Below are 15,102 nucleotides of genomic sequence, written 5' to 3' on the forward strand. Positions count from 1 at the left end.
CGGGCATTGGGGTCACAGCAAACTCTTGTTGGGGTGGTCGACTCTGCAACATGTCTGATGCCCCGTGGGTGTTGGTGAGGGACCCCATAACCAGGGGCTCTCTTCAGGAACCAGCATATGGGCATTGACATCTGGAGACCTCTTTTTCAGCTGCCGGAAATTTTTTCAGATACTGTGACTGAAAAACCACTACAGCTGGTGATAATTAGGGAATAAAGGAAGAGGAAAAGGGCTTGGATTAGATTAGAAGAGAAGGACAGAATATCAGGGAACCTGGGGGCTTGGCAGTGGGTCCTTGGGAGAGAGGGGAGCAGAGGTGGGGAAGGGCACGGCTCTGGAACCAGCTCCTGCACCTGTCCCAGGGCCCAAGTCACACAGCTTTTAATTGGCCCAGGACGCTCTCCTGTCTGGATGTAACCCTGGGCAGAAACTTGAGAATCGAAGGTAAGGGGTGGGCAGCACTCACCTAGGGGATAACTGAGGACTTCGTTCAAGTCCACGGTGCCTTTACTGGTCATGTGTCTTCACTTGCCCTTTATCTTAGGATCTGAGGAGCAGGAGCAAGGAACGCAGGGAGAGATCCAGGAAGACATCTGACTGTGTTAAGAGACGACAGTCACAGCCACACGGGGAGCGATGACACTTGCAGCAAAGTAAAACGACTTCACAAATATTGCATCAGAGCTGCCGGTGTGAGAGAGCCTAAGCCTGTCTCAGAGTGCAGGGGACAAGCGGAAAGGAATGGTAAATTTCCACTGACAGTTGAAATTGTGTTAAATAGCCTGCTACTGTTGTTTGTATCACTTGAATGAATGCAGGCATATTTCTATGGGCATTTATATGTTCACTCAAACCCACCAGCCACTCTTGCCCCCATCGGGGATGGGCTTTCTCAAGCACAGTGCACCTCCTGGTTGGGTGGGCCATGCTGCGGGTCCTCGCCTGGGGCCGGGCTGCTGCAGGGCAATGAGTCCCTGAGGCACGGCCTGCGAGACACGACAGGAACACCTCTGCTCTTGACTGAGGGCCTCCGTTTCCCCCTGCAGTGTAAGAATGCTGGTGACTGAGTTAGAAGCATGCTTCGAAGCTGTCCATGTCCTTGCCATCCAGAAGCGGAGCCTGGGAGCTTCCGAATTTCTCCAGAATGCGGTTTACTTTCATCTTCGACAGGTGAGTTTATGTCCTTTTACAAGTGGAGGAATTACTGCAGTTTTCCTGGAAATTACTCACCACTAGTCCATCTGATTTTTCTGTGCTTGGATTCAATATGGCATGCTAAAAATTCTGGAGTCAGATCTTGAATCCCTGATGAAGAGGATTATTTTATTTCTTTATATGATAGTATTTTACTTTCAAAATTCAGAGTTTTCGGTTCTTTCAAAAATTTTTTGGGGGGTTGGAGAAACAACTTTGCTCTTACCATCTTTGTGACCTGTTGCTATATGCCTCTCACCTGTCTTCTGTCACTTGTGAGGCAGTTCCTTTTGTGACCCTGTCAGCATTGTTCATGGTATAAAACATAAAGTCTGTAAAAGTACAGTCCCTTTTACTCCGAAGACATTCCACAAATACTACTTAAATCTGGGTGTGGTTTTAAGAAGACAGAATCATTAGAACATGTACTTGCAGGTTGCTAGTGCAAAATCCCCAAATCAATAGTCTAGCTCAACATCTAAAATCTTTCTAATCTACCTTGGATTTGTATGGATAAGTGAAGCAGTTTGCTAAGAACTCAAGACCAGGTTTAGAATACAGGCTGGTGTAGCTCAGCAGTTCCTCCCATGCTGATGCTCTGCCAGAGGGCGGGTCCTAGGGGAGAGGGCGTGTCCTCCCCTCCCTGAGCTGACAATTTGATGGCAAAGACATTCATCAGGTGAAGACCTTGACGTTCTTCTAAAAACAGTGGGTTTGAAATCAGTCCTAAAAGCGTGGGAGTGACAGAATCCCATTTGTCTCAAGTAGGGGAGAGTGGCTTTGGGGCCACTTGGGAGACTCGTGAGTCCAGGTGTGCAGTGTTGGTGGCTTCCACTTGACCGTTTGGACGGTCAGTGTGTAAAAGCGAACAGATTGAAGGCATGTTTAGATGGTAAAAAAGAAAGGATGAATGCTGTCTGTGAAGGTAGGATGGAGGAAGGAACAGGTTTCTGGGTGGATTAATGAGGTAAATGATGGTCCTGTTGTGCTCTGAGGAGGGAAAGCTGTAGAGGGATTTCTGGGGGATTACTGATGAGTACAGCTGTGGGTAAAGTGAAAGGCTGTTATATGTGTGGTTTGGAAGCTCAGGTGAGGGCCAGTAGTGAGTAGGGGGAGGGGAGAGAGACTTTCAAATCAGTTTGTCTTGTGAACATACAAATAAGGATGAGTAATGACACACTTAAAACCTCTATATTCTGTATTTAAAGCCCAGTAACATTTTGCTATATTGACTGCAGAGGTTCTTAATTTTTTTTTAATAGAAATAAAATAAATATAAACAAAATAGTGGAGATAATGAACATCATAGAGTTGATGTGTGTTCTTGTATGTATTTTCATACCTCATCTGTTTATAACCATAATCTTCAAATAGATCGCTTGCTTAGCATAAGAGTTAAACAGAGGGACGTGACACACAGTGTTGGGGCTTGAAGCTGATCTTCTCGGGCAAATTAAGTCACCTCTCTGTGCCTTAGTTGCATCTTCTGTGACTTCCCCCCGGCCCCTCATCACAGCTGATTTCCTAGACTAGATGTTGGGAGGGAGGCTGCTGAAGGGAATAAGAAGTGGCAACTTCTAGGGATATTGAAGAGAGAGACAAAAACAGATTAAGGCCGATAAACTGAGTAAAAATACCCTCAAAAGAGAAAGATTCCCGCAGTGTTTTGAGCCCCTTAGCGTAAGGGAAACAAAATCAGGTACACCCAAATCTCTTGAGCATGTGAGTATTGTGAGTGGGAGGGTGTCATCAGAAAAGGGTTAAGAAAAGGCCTTTTCATTTCCCTAGACGTTTCCAGTAAGGATGGGGAGCAGAAGAGAAAACCCCCTGCTTCACAGTGGAAGCTGCTGTTTTTTGCAAAACTGACCAAAGTTTGGAGACCATTCATCAGCGGTGCTGGCAAATGAAGAGACTTCGGGATTGGGTGGGGCACTTGCTGCGACTTCCAGGTGACCTGCTGGCTGGGGGCTGTGAGGCGGGCAGTAGGTTTGCAGGGTGACCCGGGCATAATCCCTGGCTCTGAGGCTGCTGATCTGACTATCAAACCTGGGCACCCGCAGTCCTAATGGGGCAGCTCGGGATGTGGCCTGGGACACCTGCTGAGCTGAGGGTGAGAAGAGGGCTTCCCTGAGGGGATGTCATGCGGAGAGTGGAAACGTCCTCCTGCAGGGGAGGAAGAGCCTCTGAGCAGGGTGCTGGATGCACAGGCAAGACCAGCCTGAGCACGGAGGCTTCTGGGAGCCAGAAGTCATACAATGGCCCGAACCGCTTGTTCCTGCCAGACTGCAGGGAAAAGATGCTGAAAAATTAGGCTAGGGTCAGACCCTGTGGTGTTTTATGAATGCCAGTAAAGGACTGGTCAGGCAGGCATGAGAGAACCCTGTGGGCGTCCCAGCTGGGGCGTCACGCCGGAGGGAAGAACAGAGTTATAGACTTTGCCACTTATTAGCTGTGTGACTTTGAGCAAGATCACCCCGCCTCTCTCTATATATATATCTTCATCTGTAAAGTGACAGAGTGACAAGCTCGTGTCATCAGAAGGCTTAGTTTTGCTCTGATCCTCTTTGTCTAATCCTGTCAGTGCTGCCCTGTGAGGTTCTGCAGCGGCTGCTCTTACCCTGAGAAGGGAGGGCGTAGAGGGACATTGTAGTGCCCGAGGGCAGGAAGGGGTTGCTTTAAAAGCAGACATGTTGCCGCCTGCAGCTGCAGGCCTGCAGGCAGTTTGGTTGAAGGTCCTGCAGGGGACTATGGAGGCCTTAGGTCGTGGAGAGTACTTTGGAAGCCTTAGCTTCGTCTTAAGTCTTGTTTTCCCTTGCGGACCGGATTTGCCTTTCCAGATTGATGCTGAAGATTTGGGCTTCTTGTAAAGCTGTTTTCAGAGATGGGTATATACGTAAAATATCGTATAAAATAAAATGATTTATTTAACTTGTGGGACTTCGCAGCTGTTGGGAACAGCTCTGTTGTCCTGGTCTTCACGGAGGACACCAAGGGTCAGCAGAGCGTGCGGGAGGGCAGGTAGCCTGCAGTGCTGCTGCGGGGTGTTCTCCCGAGTAAAGCACTCTGCTGAGTTGACTCTTCTCTGAGTTTGGTTGCCAGATGAGCAGACAGCAAATTAATGAGTTCTGGTGGGATTGTATAATGACAGGAAAAAAGAGGAAACCGTAGTTTTTCCATACTAAAACACGCTTTTGTTTCCTGATCCAGTGTGTTCCATTACAGAATTGATGAGTTGTGTCTATTCTGGGACTTCATTGAAATAAACGTTCAGCCTAAATGTTAAGAGTTATGTTTTATTTGGCTGGAGGACTCGAGCCGGGATGGCAACCTCTCAGATCACTCTGAGGGACTGCTCCCAAGAGGTAGGGGAGGAGCTAGGATATATAGAAGTTTTACAATAAAGACCAGGTAGTTGGAACAATAAAATATTGCTTGTTATCTAAAGAAAACCAGATATCTCAAGATCAAGTATTTAGTGCTTTTCTATGTATGGGAGTAAGCAAACATTTGTGTCATTGAATTCATCCCTTTGGCAAGTACCTAGCTATCTAAGGCCAGTATCCTGTCCTTTCTTACTCTGATTCCGCTCAGAGGGCACCACTGTGAGTGGCTGAGAGGCTGGGCTGCAGGCATGCACTCGCTGGGGGTGGCAGCAGCAGCTGATGACTTGGTTTCAGCATTCTTTGTTTACTGACATGGTTGCAGTATTTTCATTCACAGTGCTCCCCCTTGGTCCTAAATTCTGCCAATATTTTGAGAGACATTTCATGACCAATTTTGTCCCATGGTGCTAGGATGGCTCAATCCTAGTTCAGGTGAAGAATCTTCTGAGTTGCCATTCAAGGTGTTAGTTTTTTATCAGGCCCTGTTGATATTAAAAATTCTCTGGATCACCTGTCTTACTTGTTTGTTATGATCCAGGAAGTGTTTTCCCTTCATTGCTCATTCTGATACCTAGAATCACACTATTACAATTACTTTATTCAGGGTTATAAATTTTATCTATTTCTTCAAGATGTTTAGCCATCATCAATTTTGTAGGCCTAGTTAAACTTTGGGAAATGTAACAGACAATTCTATAAAATAGACAGGATATAAGTAATACAGCTAGTAACGTTAATAAAGTCACGATTAAGAATTTAATAGTCGGGAAGTTGTATTTTGGGGTTAAAATTTTGCTTGTGTTTCTGATTGAGTTTGAGTGATCTTATGAGAAAGTTCATATTTATGGTCAGTCTCAGAGCAGGTATTAATTGGTCAGGTGAGGTCTCCCACCTTGTAAGATCAACAGAGGCCTAAACAGAACTATAATTTCTTTTTAGAATAACGTTTCTGAGGGCTATCTAGTTAGAGCTTGGAGTAGGGAAACCCACCAAGGTAACACAGAAGAACTAGACATAGGTAATTTACCATAAACTTAACAATTGGAGTAGTTCATAATCAAAGGTAGGAGAAATTATCACAGTAATTTTTATGCAGCCCTGGTACGGTGTCTTGGGTCAGCTGTCTACCTCAGATATCGTCTTCTTCTCATCCTGGCCTGGTAGCTTTTTCTCCATTTGGGCATTGTTTTAAGGTGAGCAGTGCTCTATAGGCCAGTGCATTGCAGTGGCTATTTCTGATAGGAAATGAACCCGAAAGTCCGTTTCCTTCAGCTTTGGTGTGTATGGTCTATTTAAGAGTACCTGATAAAGGGTCCTTCCATTCAGGTTGGAGACAGTTCTTTAAGTCATGCCTGTTCCAGTTTGTATAATCCCCTGGCTGCAGGTCATGGGGCATTGGAACTTTACCCAAGGATAGATTAGTAAGCTTCAGAAACAAAGGTAGAGTATCCTATTAATAATTCAGTTAAACTGTACAGCAATGTGACATAACAGCAAGGAATGATTGGGAAGTGTGTTAGTAAATACGGACGTCAATTAACAAAACTAGAATTTAATATCCACTAAAATATAATCTTTTTTCTCTCTAAAGTTACCCTCATTTTTCTCAAATAAAGCCATGTCAAGATTAATTTATTTACATGTTGTCTGATTAATTGATCATATAGGATTTTTTAAATTGGCTGTGTTGGAACTTTTAATTAGGAGTCTCAGGGTAGAATGTTAATAATGTTTGCTAAGGCCAGGAAAGCCCCGTCAACGGCTTGTCATGGATTTCTGCCTTACAAATTTAGGTAAATTCTTTTCTCTTTAAAATCCTTAAAATACCTTGAGATTCCTATATCTGTTAGGAGATGATCTTCCTCATTTGTCTGATAGAGCCACTGGGGACCTAAGAGTTTTTAGTCTATTGAGGGATCAGATAGAGAGAAAAGATAACTGTTCCAAGTCTGATTACATAGGTATAATTTATCAAATTGCTGTGAATCATAGCTAGCTTAAAGAGAAGAGATTCTTTATGTCTGGGAAACAGGTTAAAAGCCAGTAGTATTTCAGACAAAATCAAAAATTGTAACCATATTCATCAGTTTACTCAGTCCCATGTAACTAATTCTTTTAATCACAGTTTTCATTGGAAATTTAAAATTTCTTACCCAGTTTAGTTCACTGCTATAGTTTGAAATTTATTAGAAATCAGTAAATCTCCTTGAAGAACAAGCATTTTGCAAAACCATCAGAAGACAACCATTAACTGTCTATAAATGACAAAAGATTTAAAATCATGGTTAAACACCGTTACACTATAATCGATAAAGAAACCTGGTCACTATACCCAGAATTATCACTGGTAACATTTCAGATATACCAGAATTTTAGGGAGTCCATATAATTTCTACAATATCTATATTAATAATATTTTCTCATACAATATAACCTTAGAAGATTTATTATTCATTTGACAATACCGTGTTATTTAACATGCCAAATGAAATTTACTAGATTAAAATTTCTCTTTGGGATGTTTCAGGGGCCCTCTGTAGCATCCCAAACTTAACTGGAGATTAAAAGAACTTTAATTAGAAATTGATATTTGGGGAACTTGTTAAAGGTTTTCAGAACACTTGGTCAGATAAACATATAGATCACTGTAACGTAGTACTAATTCATTAACAAGAAAATGCGTCAAAGGTAATGGCAGAACAGATCAGTTAAGTGGTATAAGAAGCTTTACAATCTGTTACTGAAGGTGGATTAACATTTTAAGAAAAATTTTTCCTCTTAACAGCGAGAAAACCAAATCTAGTCTTGTACCTGCTTACTTCTAAGATTCATTTACTTTGCCCAAGTTGATTCTAAACTTAGCCAATTCCGACCACGTATGAAACTTTCCTCAGGGTTCCTCTTCCACAAGCCTTCCATAGCTTTCTCTACTCATATTAGTGTGTCCCTTATTTTCTCTTCCATTCAGAAGTAACCAGCTTCAGGAGAAATTCACTATTTTTCATTAACAAAATATAATTCCATTCTTATATCTTCCTTTGCACATTTATCTTACTTTCCTAGGATACTGAGATCATTCCCTTAATAATAGACACTGTTTCAGGGTGGCATCATCCATTTATTAGTATTTCTAAACACCTTTATTTTCTCTGTAAGAGGAAGTTACATGTTAATAATTCATATTTCAATCTTATTTTATCTGAAAATGGCATAGCTATTTAATAAAATCCTATCATTTGACTTAATTTAGCACAACTCTAGAATTTAAAGATACCAAACATTTAGAGATTATCTTAAGCATACATTTTAAAAATATATTTTAAAAATTTACCCAAAGCTCTCATCTCATTTGCATTTAATTTGCTTAAAATTTTACCACACCACATTACTGTTTTTTTTTCTTGACAAATCTGCAACAGATATAACAGGATCTTATTTGACTTTCATTAAACCTAGGTACAGTAAAAGCATTATACTTAATATTGATGTCTTTAAAGATGTCTATATTAATTAGAACATTCTTAAACTAAACAATATCAAATATTATCTTAATATTGCATATTTTCCAGTTCACGTGACACTGAAAATCAATTTGTTCAGTTTTTATTTTAAAAATACTTACTTTTCAAGCTCTTATTTTTTACGTCAATTAAGCAGATCTCTTTGACTTTGATTTTTTTAGCTGTAGAAATATCTCACATCAATAATGTGTACACAGTCTTATAAACAGACAAAAGCTAGAGATCTCATAGCTTCACTTTAAAACTTACTTATAAGATAGGTATAATAATAGTTGGAGTAAAGTGAATTTGCTTGCTCAAATCACTAAGGCTTGCTATTTATGAAACAGACATTTAAGATTTCTTGACAAAGTCTGAAGGACACGTCAGAGTTCTGAGTTCTAAAATGCCAAAAATTTCTTGGGCTTAAGTTTTATTTCGTTGAGCTAATTAGGCTCAGTCCTAGGTCACTGTTTGCTGTATTTCCATTTCTGATCTGCAAGACAAAGACACAATCTTCCAATTCCCCAGAGAACTGCTCTGTCACCCAGACCCAATTTTCTCTCCTTAATTGGAATTTTTTTATCAGTGAGAAGAGCTGTAAACAAAGAATTCCGTGTTTTAAAACCTTAAGGTTTAATTTATCATGTTTTCCAAAGCTTGCATAAGGCATTTAGTAAGGTCTCTTTTCCTTGAGTTATAAGTTAAACCCAGGGTAAACCTCTTATTATATTTTTTTATTAGCCACTGAATATTAGTTTTTAGTTTTACGTTATACTGGACGGCTCATGTAACTCTGTTGGTTTCTTTTACTTTGTTCAATTAATATTTTCTGAGGGACAGATTTGTGCCCAGAATTATAACACCAAGAAGGGGAAGCGTTTTTCCATTGAAACAGATCTATCCCACAACATAATTAAGCAAAAGGTTTATATAAAGACCATTTAAATATACCAATTTTACAGACTTTTATCTCAATTTTATTAAATCTTATACCTTTAATTTTTATATTTATGTTTTAATCAATAATTCTTATTTCTAGAATTAGTGCCAGAAGCCTTTTTTTTTTTTTTTTGTGCATTGTATCTAATTTTATAGAAAAGTCTCTAGGATGCCCAAGTTTCAGCCAAAGAGCTTAGACCCTTCTCAATTTTTAATTTGATTAATTGGTCTGTTGTCCCAATCATTGATCAAGTATTTCAGTCTATATATACATATATTTTAAACTGCGGCAAATAAAACAGACTTGTTTGAACTTTAATGTTGGGGGGCAGTAGGTGATCTCTTTGGCCCTTTTTTTACTTTATGTAGTGTAGTATCAAAACCTTGTACCTAAATCCAAAAATGTCCATTTTATTTATCTCATTCAAAATAACCATATAAAAATATTTATCCACTTGGGATAAGCCCCTTATCTTTTATTTTTTGACCTTTTAACAATCCTTTTTCCAGTTATTCAACCTAATTAACATTAATTATTCTAAGTTTTTATTAGCATCCCTAGAACCATTTATCGGAAAGGAAAAACACAAATGTAGCTTTTCAAACCAGTTTTATTTTTTTCACTAAGTTCTTAGCTTAACCATTAGATATATTTTTCTAACTTTAAAATTGATTTTAATAGATACCAATAAAACAGCTGTTCATAATGAGATCTCTTTCAACTTTCACCAATTTAAAAGTTTTTCCAAATTAAAGGATCCATCATATGGCCATCAATTTATATATATATATAATAATATATATATTATTATTATATAATATATATATAATATATATATAGTGATTTTAAACCAATAAGATGAAGAGGCTCTTTCACATGAGAGTGGGGGTGTTGCCTAAATAAAATTCAAAGGTTAACTCTTCAAAAGCTAAAGGCCTTTGTGGTCCAGGCTGATGAAACAAAGTTTAAGATGGCAAAATATCAGACATTTGGTACAAAGAATTGCTTAGAATCCCAATTTATTTGCGTGGCCACCATATGTACACAATACTTGAACCTTTTGTATGGCAGAGTCCAAGGTTTCCTTAAAAAAAAAAAGTAAACTTATATATACATACATACACACACTTAAAACACCCAGAGAAAGATAAAACGTTTACATTTCAAGGACACAGGAAGAGAAATCCAAGTTCCCCCTAACGGGGATTTTGTTTTTATAAGTTCAGAATTCCAAAAAATGTTTTTTATCAGGCCTGGTTAGTTAATTTCATAGTGAGTTTTTTTTTTTTTTCTAATTCCCAATTAATGCTGTAAGTTTTGTACGTACATAAACCTGGCTGGGGTAAGAGTTGGAGGCTGGCAATCTGTCATTTTTTCTTTTCTTTTCTGTTTTTATTTTTTTTTTTTGAAAGTTCTATTCCACATTGTAAGTTCGGGTTCTCAGAATAAATTTGCTAGTAAGATTTCCCTCAGGGACAACTCTATGGCATGAAGTCTTTGCCCCTAGCACTCCTGCAAGATTCTCTGTCACCAGAGAAAGCTGTTACCAGCCAGGATGAGGATCCCATTTTTGGAGTTGAAAGGTTACTCATAAGAGTTTTACTTTTATCCTGAAAAATTCAATGGAGGTAACCAAATTGAGGAAAACATTAGAACAACCTCTTACCTAACCACTCAGCCCTGAACCCAGTGTCCTTCAACTTGGACACACTCGGGACGTCTCCACTGGGTGAGTATTTTCCTGGTATGTTTCCACCAGCCCCACTTCGGACGTCTCCGCAAGGTGGGTATTTCCCGTTATCTTTCAACCAGGCCCCACCCAGTATGTCTCCACTGGGTGGGTAATTCACCCCAGTATCTTTCAACTGGAGGGCCAGTTACCTGGAAACACCACCAAATAAAACTCAGGATCATCAAACAATATGTGATTTCCGAGAACCAAGAGAGACTCACCCAAATTCATCTGGACTCCCCGAGGAGGCAGATGGGCACAAAGGGCCACTTATGGTACCAAGGTTCCAGATACCTGGAGAGTTCAGGTGGAGAAAGTCTGCTCTGGGTCCCTTCATGGTGTCCAAAACTGTTGACTGAAATACATGTGCAGCCTAAAGGTTAAGAGTTATGTTTTATTTGGCAGGACGACTCGAGCCGTGATGACAGCCTCTCAGATCTCTCTGAGGGACTGCTCCCAAGAGGTTGAGGAGGAGCTAGGATATATAGGAGCTTTACAACAAAGACCAGGTTGTTGGAACAGTAAAAGATTGCTTGTTATCTAAAGAAATCCAGGTATCTCAAGTTCAAGAATTTAGTGCTTTTCTATGTATGGGAGGAAGCAAATATTTTGGACTCCCTGAATTCATTCTTTAAACAAGCACCTAGCTACCTAGGGCCAGTATCCTGTCCTTTCTTATTCTGAGTCTGCTCAGAGGGCACCATTGTGAGTTGCTGCAGCTGCTGGGCTGCAGGCCTGTCCTCGCTGGGGGTTGGCGGCAGCCGCTAATGACTTGGTTTCAGCACTCTTTGTTTACTGACATGGTTGCAGTATTTTCATTCACATTGTAGTATTTTCATTCAAGGACTGATTATGGATAATCTGCAACCTTGGAAAGCAACCTAGATGGAATTACTGCAGGTACCTTCTTCTTTAATAAGCCGTGTGCAAACATAAACATGGAAGAAGCATACATTTGGATTTGGTGGTGTAGGGAAGGGTTTCTGCACATTACAGGAGATCGCAATGCAGAATTCCTTAAGTCCACCTTTCTTTTCTGTAGTGGTCTCTGAGAACAGTTTATGGTAATTAACCAACATTGACAAATGGTGGCACACATTGCATTTAAGAGCTGGCCGGCTGCAAACTTGTGTATTGGACAGGTGGAGTTCATAGGCAAATTGTCAGGTGGATGGGAGAGAGATGGAGCCTAGGCCTGGGCCCAGATTCCGGTTTAAATAGCCATTTCCTCACCATACGGCTTTGGACTAGAATGCAACCTCTCTTAACCTGTTGGTGAATCTGTGAAATGGGCATGATAATATTCGTTTCTTCCTGGGATTGTTGTAAGTTCTAAAGAGTATTGTAGCACTCATGAAGCACTTAACACACTGGCACTTAGCAGTGTTCACAGTGTGCGGCCGCCCCTCTTGGCGTGTGTCAGAGCCGTAAAGGCAGCATTTGTCTGTTGAGGGCGCACTGGTAGCCCCTTGAATAGGTTGTGAATTTGGTGATTCCCTTTAATCTTGGTAACTTTGTGAGCCATGGGAAGTTATTTTCATGGACAGATGAGGAATCTCAGGGTAAAGAAGACTGTGTAATTTGCCCAAAGTCAGACCATAATTTTGGGTGCAGGGGCCTTGGTTCAGCATGGGCCCCAGGGCCTTCTGCCCTCTCCGTTCAGCACCAGAGCCAGATGTGTGGTCGGCTGTTTCCCAGCCCAGAATATCGGGCAGGCCGCAAGACACACCTGGCCCTGCACTGCTTGAGCAAAAACTCCGGAGGAGAGGAAGTTACAAAAGGGATAAACATAAAAACAGATGACAGCAAACTGTGACCAGCACTGAGAAGGAAAAAACACGCCTCGTAATGCAGAGCTGCGAGCTTTCCCGTCGGGGCTGCTCTGGGGGCGTTCATCTCAGCTAAACAAACTCTGCTGCTGCACCAAGGCAGGAAGGCAGGGAGCGTGTGGCCAGGTAGACAGGGCCTTGTTAATCATACTCATTCCCCATTAAGCTGCAGCTGTCACGGGCACTTACCTAGTAAACAGATGTCTTCCATAATCATCACGCACTTTTCTTGGTAGTTTTATTGCCCCACCTTTGAGATGAGGTCATTGAAGCTGGGGAGTTTGCTGCATGCCCGTGATCACCATGGAAATAACCCCACTGGTCTTTCAACCTAGACTGGTGTGGCTGTCATGTCCCAGCCCTGTGAATGGCATCGTGTTGCTTCTCCCAAGTGGCCCAAATGACTGTCATTGATATTCTTAAATCGTAGGAAATGGTATGTGACAATAGGGGAAAAAGGTAGTAAGTATTTGTTTGGAAAACTAGAACAAAATCCAATTCTTCCCCAGTTGGGGGAGCGTACCCTGTGTCACTCACCCCACTCACTGCGTGTCACGTCCTCCCTGCCGCCTCCGCATTCAGAAGCCAATCTGAGCCTTTGAAGAACATTTTGCCTCATGACACTGTTGACTAGGACCTGCGACTTCTCTGTCCCTGGTTTACTCTCTCTTCAAAGCCATTTAAATTTTTTGCAGTCTCCTCCGCTCAGATGTAAGAATATCCTCTTTCAACTTCTTGATGAAGCTCCTTAATGAAGATCTCGTGAAGGAAACTTAGTCAAAACCTGGGAGGTATGCACACAGTGACTGCAACCTCAGCACTTTATGAAGTTCAGAATCAGACTTGTGGGTGACTCAGGAAAGGCTTTTTTATGGTAACAAGGGGAAAGTGAAAGGATGCAGGCTGTGTGAGACTGAAACATCTTGGTCCCAGCCAGCAAGGCACCTGCGTTCAGGATGGTGTGTGGGGAGTGCAGAGTTCTCACAAAGAAAGAAGTGTTGTGATGGGAGGGAGGACAGTTAGGTACTTTACTGTGGAGGGAAAAAGTGGGTTAAGCATTTCCTGGTTGAACAAGAGGACTGTGACATGATGTGCTTGTATTTTGGAGAGAAGGGTTTTGTGGGGACAGGCCTAGGGAGAACGCTCTGTGGCTGGGGATTCAGAACAACAGAGAAACACAGAGAACCGTGCAGACCCCAAAGCCCCTGCTGCGGAAGAGTCTGCCCACCAATTCGATCCCTGGGGGCAGCTTCTGTCCCTTAGCTGGGGCCTCAGAGCTCCCTTCACAACCCAGTCCTGTTGATACAAGGAAAAAAATGTGAGGCATGAGAAGGGCTGTGTCCCAGGCTTTGGTTGAGCCCCCGGGATGTGTCCCACCAGATTTTGTTCCTTGGCTTTGTGCAGTAAAGTATTCAAGAGCAAGCCAGTGTTGAGGAAAGGTAGATTTATACACAGAGACACATTGAAAGGCAAGAGAAAGGCCACGAGGTGTGGGGTTTGAGTGCTCAGATTAAAAGTAGGTACACACTCCACAGAGTGTGGGCTTTCTCCGAAGAGGGAGAGAGAGGGGTGACCGCGAGGTGGCGCTGTGTTGCTCATTTTCTTGGGCTTGGGGTTTCATTTGCTAATATATAGAAGGACCAGCCAAAGGGCAAGGGGCTGGGATTCCCAGGGAGTTGGCCATTTCCCAACCTTTGACCTTTTGTGGCTAGCCTTGGGACTGCCATGGTGCCTTGGGTCATGTTATTCACCATGTTACTATTTCAATGGGTGTATGATGAAGCTCAAACTCTGCTAGAAGTTAAATCTCTTCATCCTGAGCCTCAAGGCCTACTGGGGGTTGAATCCTTCACCATTTTGATGTTAATTGCTGTGGCCTTCCTTGAATGGCTGTGCTCTGCCCCTTCCATCCTGTCTCACTGTGATGACACAGAGAGAGCAAAGGCCGGGCCCTGCCTGTGCTCCTGCATTTAACAGCGGGAGGTGTGGGGTGGGCTGAGGATGACTCTGAGTGGTGAGAAAGATGTTTCAGATTTTGCCACGTGAGACATGGGGACCTGCCAGCAGCCATCACAGATTTATCTCAAGGGCATTATCACTTGTGTTGTTATGGAAACAACAGGCCAGCCAAGAAACATGCACTGAGATTTATTACGCCGGCGGCTCAGATGGGCTTCTGTTCCGAAGCTCTGAGCACCTCCAAGACCTGCACATGAGGTTCTATAGGGTTAATTACAAGTAAGGGGCTATTAGCCAATAAGGCTCAAACAACAAAAAGCAAGGAATCAGTACACTGAAGCTTATGAATTTGGAACAGATCACTTTACTGACAATTGTTGACCTTGGATTTACGAGTTAACTTATTAGCCCATTCAACTGACACTAAACTTCAGATTTACGAGTTAGCCCAGCAATACTTAGATCAGTAAACCGACACTTACCACACTTAGATTTGTGACTTAGCTCGTTAGCCCAGCTGGGCTTTTCCTTCACAGTGTCATTCATCTTTTCTATATTTCTT

The 15,102-nt window shown here is 41.8% G+C and overlaps 1 protein-coding gene across 1 annotated transcript in view; it reads left to right on the forward strand.

The window, feature by feature from the left end:
• LOC141575162 (uncharacterized) overlaps window positions 1–15,102 on the forward strand; it is a 148,648-nt gene that overhangs the window by 119,644 nt on the left and 13,902 nt on the right. The window contains exons 23-24 of the mRNA XM_074353793.1: window positions 545–744; window positions 1,047–1,170. The gene's annotated coding sequence lies outside the window, so the exon portion shown is untranslated. The remainder of the gene's footprint in view (window positions 1–544; window positions 745–1,046; window positions 1,171–15,102) is intronic.

The sequence above is a fragment of the Camelus bactrianus genome, chromosome 26 (genome assembly GCF_048773025.1).
Source record: "Camelus bactrianus isolate YW-2024 breed Bactrian camel chromosome 26, ASM4877302v1, whole genome shotgun sequence".
Classification (NCBI taxonomy): Eukaryota; Metazoa; Chordata; class Mammalia; order Artiodactyla; family Camelidae; genus Camelus; species Camelus bactrianus.